Source organism: Podarcis muralis, chromosome 1 (assembly GCF_964188315.1).
Source record: "Podarcis muralis chromosome 1, rPodMur119.hap1.1, whole genome shotgun sequence".
Classification (NCBI taxonomy): domain Eukaryota; kingdom Metazoa; phylum Chordata; class Lepidosauria; order Squamata; family Lacertidae; genus Podarcis; species Podarcis muralis.
In genome coordinates this window covers 4,342,940-4,351,035 of record NC_135655.1, presented here as the reverse complement: position 1 = coordinate 4,351,035, position 8,096 = coordinate 4,342,940, and positions in this window count along the sequence as shown.

Genomic DNA, 8,096 nt, shown 5'->3' with positions numbered 1-8,096 from the left:
GTGTCCGAGCTGAACGATGGGGGTGGAGAGTTGTTGGACAATGGGACGGTCTCCCTCGGAAGGTTGTGGACTCTCCTTCCTTGGAGATTTTTAAGCAGAGGTTGGGTGGCCATCCGTCAGGGATGCTTCAGTTGAGATTCCTGCATTGCAGGGGGTTGGACTAGATGACCCTTGGGGTCTCTTCCAATTCCATTATTCTATGAAGAGACCAGAGAGGATGACATCCACAACAGGGACTCTAGAATCTGGAGAGTCCCAGAAGCCCCAAAAGCTGGGCAACCACCAGCTTAGGCCAATGGGATTTCTTACTTGCCACTACTCTGAAGGCATCGCCAAAGCCTCAGGGATGCGTTGAAGTGGATCTTTCACCTCCTGCTGTTTCCATCATAGCTTTTTTGGGTTGGACCAGAAAGCCCGGAGAAAGCGGACTCCATAAAATGGTGGAAGACAAAGTGGGTCAGCATGTTATTCTGTGGGCGGGGAATGTACAGCCTGTCTTCAGTCTAATTCTGTGCAATCTGTTCCACAGTGGGGGGTTTTAGGATACATTGAGTAGGAGGCAAAAGAGAAAGGGGGAAAAAAAGTTAAGTTTCATCTTGCATCCTAGTGCTGAAATTTCCCTGCTGCCATGGCAACCAAATTAGCTAAAAATAAAAAAAAGTGTTCTACCTTAAATGGCGAACCCTGGCAAGCTTCCTCTGACGTCAACTGTGCCCAACCTGAAATCTGCAATCATGGCTCTCTAACGGCATTCAAAGGTGCGGCATTTAATCAGCAGAGGAGTTTTATCTCTGAGCGAGGGCTTCCCAGCTGCTCTGCCTCCCTGCCTTGAAATTGGTGTGATTACAATTAGGCATTCTTCACAGCTCCTGAAATCCCCTGTTTCTCGTTTAAAAACATCTTACTTAGGGAGATTGTAGAATCTCCTAGTTTGAGAATACTTTTGAAAGCCAGCAGGCCCTGTCTTTCAGATTTCCATGTTGGAACTGAGCCCCACCAGACCTCCTGTGGTCCCAGAGAGAGTGGACAACACCTCTGTCTATAAACCTTACATCCAAATTCAAGTGGGCTATTTGCTTGTTGGCCAGTTCCCCTCCAGGAATGTGCAGAAAGGATGGGCATTTGTTTAGATGCACAAAACCACTTAATGATCAATGAATCAATCAATCAATATCTACTATATATTTTAGAAATTCATCATGTGAAAGGTTGGGCTGGATGAATCCCAAGCTGGAATTAAGATTGCCGGAAGAAATATAAACAACCTCAGATATGCAGATGACACAACCTTGATGGCAGAAAGTGAGGAGGAATTAAAGAACCTTTTAATGAGGGTGAAAGAGGAGAGCGCAAAATATGGTCTGAAGCTCAACATCAAAAAAACGAAGATCATGGCCACTTGGCCCATCACCTTCTGGCAAATAGAAGGGGAAGAAATGGAGGCAGTGAGAGATTTTACTTTCTTGGGCTCCATGATCACTGCAGATGGTGACAGCAGCCACGAAATTAAAAGACGCCTGCTTCTTGGGAGAAAGGCGATGGCAAACCTAGACAGCATCTTAAAAAACAGAGACATCACCTTGCCAACAAAGGTCCGTATAGGCAGTGGAAGACAGGAGTGCCTGGCGTGCTCTGGTCCATGGGGTCACAAAGAGTCGGACATGACTAAACAACAACAACAAAATTTTAGAAACTGGTTCATTCACCATGCATTTTGATACCTTTTTTAGGCAATACCAATGAGACGGAAACATGGAAGGTGCCTAAAGAAGCCAGGGTGGCTATCTAAAGAACTTTTAACTGAGTTAAGATTAAAAAAGGATGTGTACAAAAAATGGAAAAGGGGGGAAACCACCAAAGAGGAATTCAAACAAATAGCCAGCACATGTAGACACAAAGTCAGAAAAGCTAAAGCACAGAATGAACTCAGGCTTGCTAGAGAGGTTAAAAGCAACAAAAAAGGCTTTTATGGGTATGTCCGTAGCAAAAGGAAGAACAAAGAAACAGTGGGGTCACTCAGAGGAGAAGATGGTGAAATGCAAACAGGGGACACAGAAAGGGCTGAACTCCTCAATGCCTTCTTTGCCTCAGTCTTCTCCGATAAAGAAAACAATGCCCGACCTGAAGAATTTGGAGCAAATGATTCAGCAGAGGAAACACAGCCCAGGATAACTAAGGAGATAGTACAAGAATACTTGGCTAGTTTAGATGTATTCAAGTCTCCAGGGCCAGATGAACTGCATCCAAGAGTATTAAAAGAACTGGCATATGTGATCTCAGAACCACTGGCAGTCATCTTTGAGAATTCCTGGAGAACAGGCGAAGTCCCGGCAGACTGGAGGAGGGCAAATGTTGTCCCTATTTTCAAAAAGGGGAAAAGAGAGGACCCAAATAATTATTGCCCAGTCAGTCTGACATCAATACCAGGGAAGATTCTGGAGCAGATCATTAAGCAAACAGTCTGTGAGCACCTAGAAAGGAATGCTGTGATCACCAATAGTCAGCATGGATTTCTGAAAAATAAGTCATGTAAGACTAACCTGATCTCGTTTTTTGACAGAATTACAAGCCTGGTAGATGAAGAGAACGCAGTGGATGTAGCCTACCTTGATTTCAGCAAGGCATTCGACAAGGTGCCCCATGATATTCTTGTAAAGAAGCTGGCAAAATGCAGTCTTGACTATGCTACCACTCAGTGGATTTGTAACTGGCTGACTGACCGAACCCAAAGGGTGCTCATCAATGGTTCCTCTTCATCCTGGAGAAGAGTGACTAGTGGGGTGCCACAGGGTTCTGTCTTGGGCCCGGTCTTATTCAACAACTTTATCAACGACTTGGATGATGGACTCAAGGGCATCCTGATCAAATTTGCAGATGACACCAAACTGGGAGGGGTGGCTAACACCCCAGAGGACAGGATCACACTTCAAAACGACCTTGACAGATTAGAGAACTGGGCCAAAACAAACAAGATGAACTTTAACAGGGAGAAATGTAAAGTATTGCACTTGGGCAAAAAAAATGAGAGGCACAAATACAAGATGGGGGACACCTGGCTTGAGAGCAGTACATGTGAAAAGGATCTAGGAGTCTTGGTTGACCACAAACTTGACATGAGCCAACAGTGTGACGCGGCAGCTAAAAAAGCCAATGCAATTCTGGGCTGCATCAATAGGAGTATAGCATCTAGATCAAGGGAAGTAATAGTGCCACTGTATTCTGCTCTGGTCAGACCTCACCTGGAGTACTGTGTCCAGTTCTGGGCACCACAGTTCAAGAAGGACACTGACAAACTGGAACGTGTCCAGAGGAGGGCAACCAAAATGGTCAAAGGCCTGGAAACGATGCCTTATGAGGAACGGCTAAGGGAGCTGGGCATGTTTAGCCTGGAGAAGAGGAGGTGAAGGGGTGATATGATAGCCATGTTCAAATATATAAAAGGATGTCATATAGAGGAGGGAGAAAGGTTGTTTTCTGCTGCTCCAGAGAAGCGGACACGGAGCAATGGATCCAAACTACAAGAAAGAAGTTTCCACCTAAACATGAGGAAGAACTTCCTGACAGTAAGAGCTGTTCGACAGTGGAATTTGCTGCCAAGGAGTGTGGTGGAGTCTCCTTCTTTGGAGGTCTTTAAGCAGAGGCTTGACAACCATATGTCAGGAGTGCTCTGATGGTGTTTCCTGCTTGGCAGGGGGTTGGACTCGATGGCCCTTGTGGTCTATTCCAACTCTATGATTCTACCTCTTAAAATATCGTAACGAAATTTCACAGGATGATCCTTGAGATCAAGGCAGCGAGTTTTCATCTATGTTTAGATACAGCTGGATGCCATTTTGAACCAGTGTGGCAGACTCAACCTTCAAAATTGCACTGATCTTTTTGGTTCTTAGCGTTCCCACCCACAACTGATACGCAGCTTCTGGAAGGTTCTCCACAAGGAAATGCAGGGGGGGGGGGCAAGCTGAAAAGGGTTCCCCATTCCTGTCATAGAAGATGTACTTTCCAAGTGCAAATAGCTACCAGGGTGAGATTCCAGCAGATTTCAATTTCCCATCTTGGAAGCACCATTGAGGAGACCCCAGCTCTTCGGAACAGATTGGAGCAAGGAATTAAGCTTATCTGGCCATCTGGGAAGAAGGGTGGACTCTTCTTGAGCTGCCTAGCCAAACAGAAGGGGGATTTGCTTTTTAGCAGTTGGCAAGTCTGATCACTTCAGAACCATGGCAGGTTCTCTGGGGTCATTCTGAATGCAGCTATATTTCCACTGTGTATTACGGCGAATTACAATGGACAGGTAGTTTGCAAGTGAATATATTTGCAGCAGGGTCTCACATTTCTAAGTCCCTCCTTCCCTGTGAAGTCCGCCCCCCTTTGGGAATACCAACTCCTCCAGCCATATATTAGGTATGGGTCACCCTCACTCAGGTAGCCAGTGTATTGCAGAACCCAAGTGAATATCAGAAATGTAGGTAAAGGTAAAGGTACCCCTGCCCGTACGGGCCAGTCTTGCCAGACTCTAGGGTTGTGCGCCCATCTCACTCTATAGGCCGGGGGCCAGCGCTGTCCGCAGACACTTCCAGGTCACGTGGCCAGCGTGACTATGCTGCTCTGGCGAACCGGCACCAGAGCAGCACACGGAAACGCCGTTTACCTTCCCGCCAGTAAGCGGTCCCTATTTATCTACTTGCACCTGAGGGTGCTTTCGAACTGCTAGGTTGGCAGGCGCTGGGACCGAACGACGGGAGCGCACCCCGCCGCGGGGATTCGAAACGCCGACCTTTCGATCGGCAAGTCCTAGGCGCTGAGGCTTTTACCCACAGCGCCACCCGCGTCCCATCAGAAATGTAGGTTTGCACAATTAAATTGGATTAAAGCCCTCTGCCATCCTTCTGCAACAAATCCACTTGAAAAGAATTGAATGTTTTGCTGTAAGGAAAGTGATGGAGAAATGTACTGAAAAGTGTGGGATTACTGGGAAGGTGTATAGCCGCAATGCAAGGAAATAAAGTTGAAACTCCAGCGGGTGCAGAATACCGCGGCGAGACTCCTTACGGGGTCCTCGCTGCGAGATCACATTCACCCGGTGCTATACCAGCTGCACTGGCTCCCGGTGGAGTACAGGATCAGGTTTAAGGTGCTGGTTTTAACCTTTAAAGCCCTATACGGCCTCAGACCCTCGTACCTACGGGACCGCCTCTCCTGGTATGTCCCACGGAGGACCTTAAGGTCTTCAAACAAAAACATCTTTGAGGTCCCAGGCCACAGAGAGGTTAGGCTGGCCTCAACCAGAGCCAGGGCTTTTTCGGCTGTGGCTCCGATCTGGTGGAACGCTCTGTCACAAGAGACCAGGGCCCTGCGGGACTTGACATCTTTCCACAAGGCCTGCAAGACAGAGCTGTTCCACCAGGCCTTTGGCCAGGGCACAGCCTGACTTACTCCTTTGGCAATCCTCTCAGAACTTCTAGCCCAATGGTTGCCATTAATTTGATTGGAATTAATTTTATAATGAAGTGATTTTAGAGTGTTTTATGGTTTTACAGTTGTTAGCCGCTCTGAGCCCAGCTTCGGCTGGGGAGGGCGGGGTATAAATAAAATTTATTATTATTATTTATTATTGAATGCTTCTTGTGGTATACCAAATTAGAAATGAATGCTCAAGAAAGACCTGGTGTGGTGTAACATAATGTAAGCTTTGTGCAAGCCAATCCGGGTTGTCTGGAGGAATCCAGTGATTAGCAGCACTTCGTTTTTATTTTTTATTTTAGAAAGTTCCATCCAAGCAAAAGGAAAAGCAAACCAGACCCTGCTAACGTTGGTGCAAAAGTCTTTCTTTTACTTCTTTCTTTCAGGGGTGGGAAACTCAAGATGTTGTTGGACTTCCATCAGCCCCAGCCAGTATGACCAATCATAGAGTTCGGAGGGACTCAAAGAGTCATTTAATCCAGCCCCCTGCAATGCAAATAATAATAGCTAAAGAACCCCTGTTCTTTACAAAAATTAAAAAAGGAGCAGAGGGGCAGGTGGTTCAGGATATGGGGCTTGGACTCCCAGGGCCACCCCCTAACAGCACCACTTCCTTCTGTTTCCTCCACAGCCCCACTGATGACTGCTGCCCATGGCACCCAGCTCCCCAAAGGCTGCTGCCCACAGCTCTGCCTTGTTGTTGTTGTTTAGTCGTTTAGTCGTGTCCGCCTCTTTGTGACCCCCTGGACCAGAGTATGCCAGGCACTTCTGTCTTCCACTGCCTCCCGCAGTTTGGTAAGACTCATGCTGGTAGCTCCGAGAACACTGTCCAACCATCTCATCCTCGGTCGTCCCCTTCTCCTTGTGCCTTCCATCTTTCCCAACATCAGGGTCTTTTCCAGGGAGTCTTCTCTTCTTCTGAGGCTGATTTCCTTCAGAATGGATGTGTTTGATCTTCTTGCAGTCCATGGGACTCTCAAGAGTCTCCTCCAGCACCAGAATTCAAAAGCATACATTCTTCGGCGATCAGCCTTCTTTCTGGTCCAGCTCTCACTTCCACACAGCTCTGCCTTAGTGATGCAGTTTTCTAACCTTAAAAAGTCAGTAGGAGACATTCAGGTGCACGAGGACTGAAGTGGTCCAGAGGAGGGAGATAAGTAGTATACCAGGAGGACAGATTTTTTAATTACTACTTGATTCAAATTAGATGTCATTTTTTCCCCTTTAAAAAATAAATAAATATAAAGGTGTCTGAACACTTCCAAGAAAGTAACAGCGCTTCAAGAATTAATTGCCAGTTGTGTGATTCTTGACCTTTTCTCTGCAACTCTGTGTGAGCTGGGGAGAGGGAGGGGGAAAAACCAAGACAACTGGGTTGGAAGGAAGAGAAGACCAAATTTTCTAATTCAGTATAACGGAGCAAGCCACTTTACACCCAACCAGACTGTGAGTCCATCTAGGTCAGTATTGTTTACACTGACTGGCAGCTGCTGTCCGTGGCTTCAGGCAGGGGATATTCCCAGCCCTGCATGGAGATGCCATTGCAGATTCACCCTGGGACCTTCTGCATGCAGAGCAGGCGTCCTGTCACTGAGCCACAGCCCTGCCCTTCTCTGGTCTTCAGCAACCTTTGGAAGAGAAGTTCAGAGATATTTGTAAAAAAATAATTTTATAAGCTGTGTGCCCTCGTTTCTCAATTTGATCCTTCTAGGTGGTTTTGTATCTTTTGTGGTATTTTATGCATTATTATCTGAGTTCAAGGATGCACTTTCTGAAAGTAAAGGTAAAGGACCCCTGGACGGTTAAGTCCAGTCAAAGGCGACTATGGGGTTGCAGTGCTCATCTTGCTTTCAGGCCAAGGGAGCCAGCATTTGTCCACAGACAGCTTTCTGGGTCATGTGGCCAGCAGGACTAAACTGCTTCTGGTGCAATGGAACACTGTGACAGAAACCAGAGCACAAAGAAACACCATTTACCTTCCCACAGCAGTGGTACCTATTTATCTACTTGCACTGGCATGCTTTGAACTGCTAGGTTGGCAGGAGCTGGAACAGAGCAGTGGGACCTCACCCCTTCACAGGGATTCAAACCACCAACCTTCTGATCTGCAAGCCTAAGAGGCTCAGTGGTTTAGACCACAGCGCCACCTGCGCAAAGACTCTCAAGGAGTGTATGACTCCTATGGATCCAAAGGGCAAGAAAGGAGATTCCAGCTATACATCAGGAAGACGTTTCTGATGGCAAGTGCAGTTAGACTGTGGAACAGATGACTTCGGAAGGCGGTGGGGTCTCCTTCATTGGAGGTTTATAAACAGAGGCTGGGTGGCTATCAGTCAGGGATTTGTTAGCTGTGATTCCTGCTTTGCATGGGCAGAGATGGATTTAGGGCACTGCAACCACAGGGTGCAAGGACCCAGGGGATGCTTTCACACTAGTAGGTGCTGGGCTTTGGGAAGGAGATGTGAGGGCTCTGACAGGGTCCTAGAGTCCTCCCTCTTCCTTCCCCAAGCCTAGTTAGCACTTGCCCAGCTTTCTGAAGTAGGAGGGAGGGCTCTAGGACCCTGCCAAAGCCTTGTGCCTGTGGGAATGTTCAGGGAGGCAGGAGAGGATATATTGTTTATTAATATCCTTCC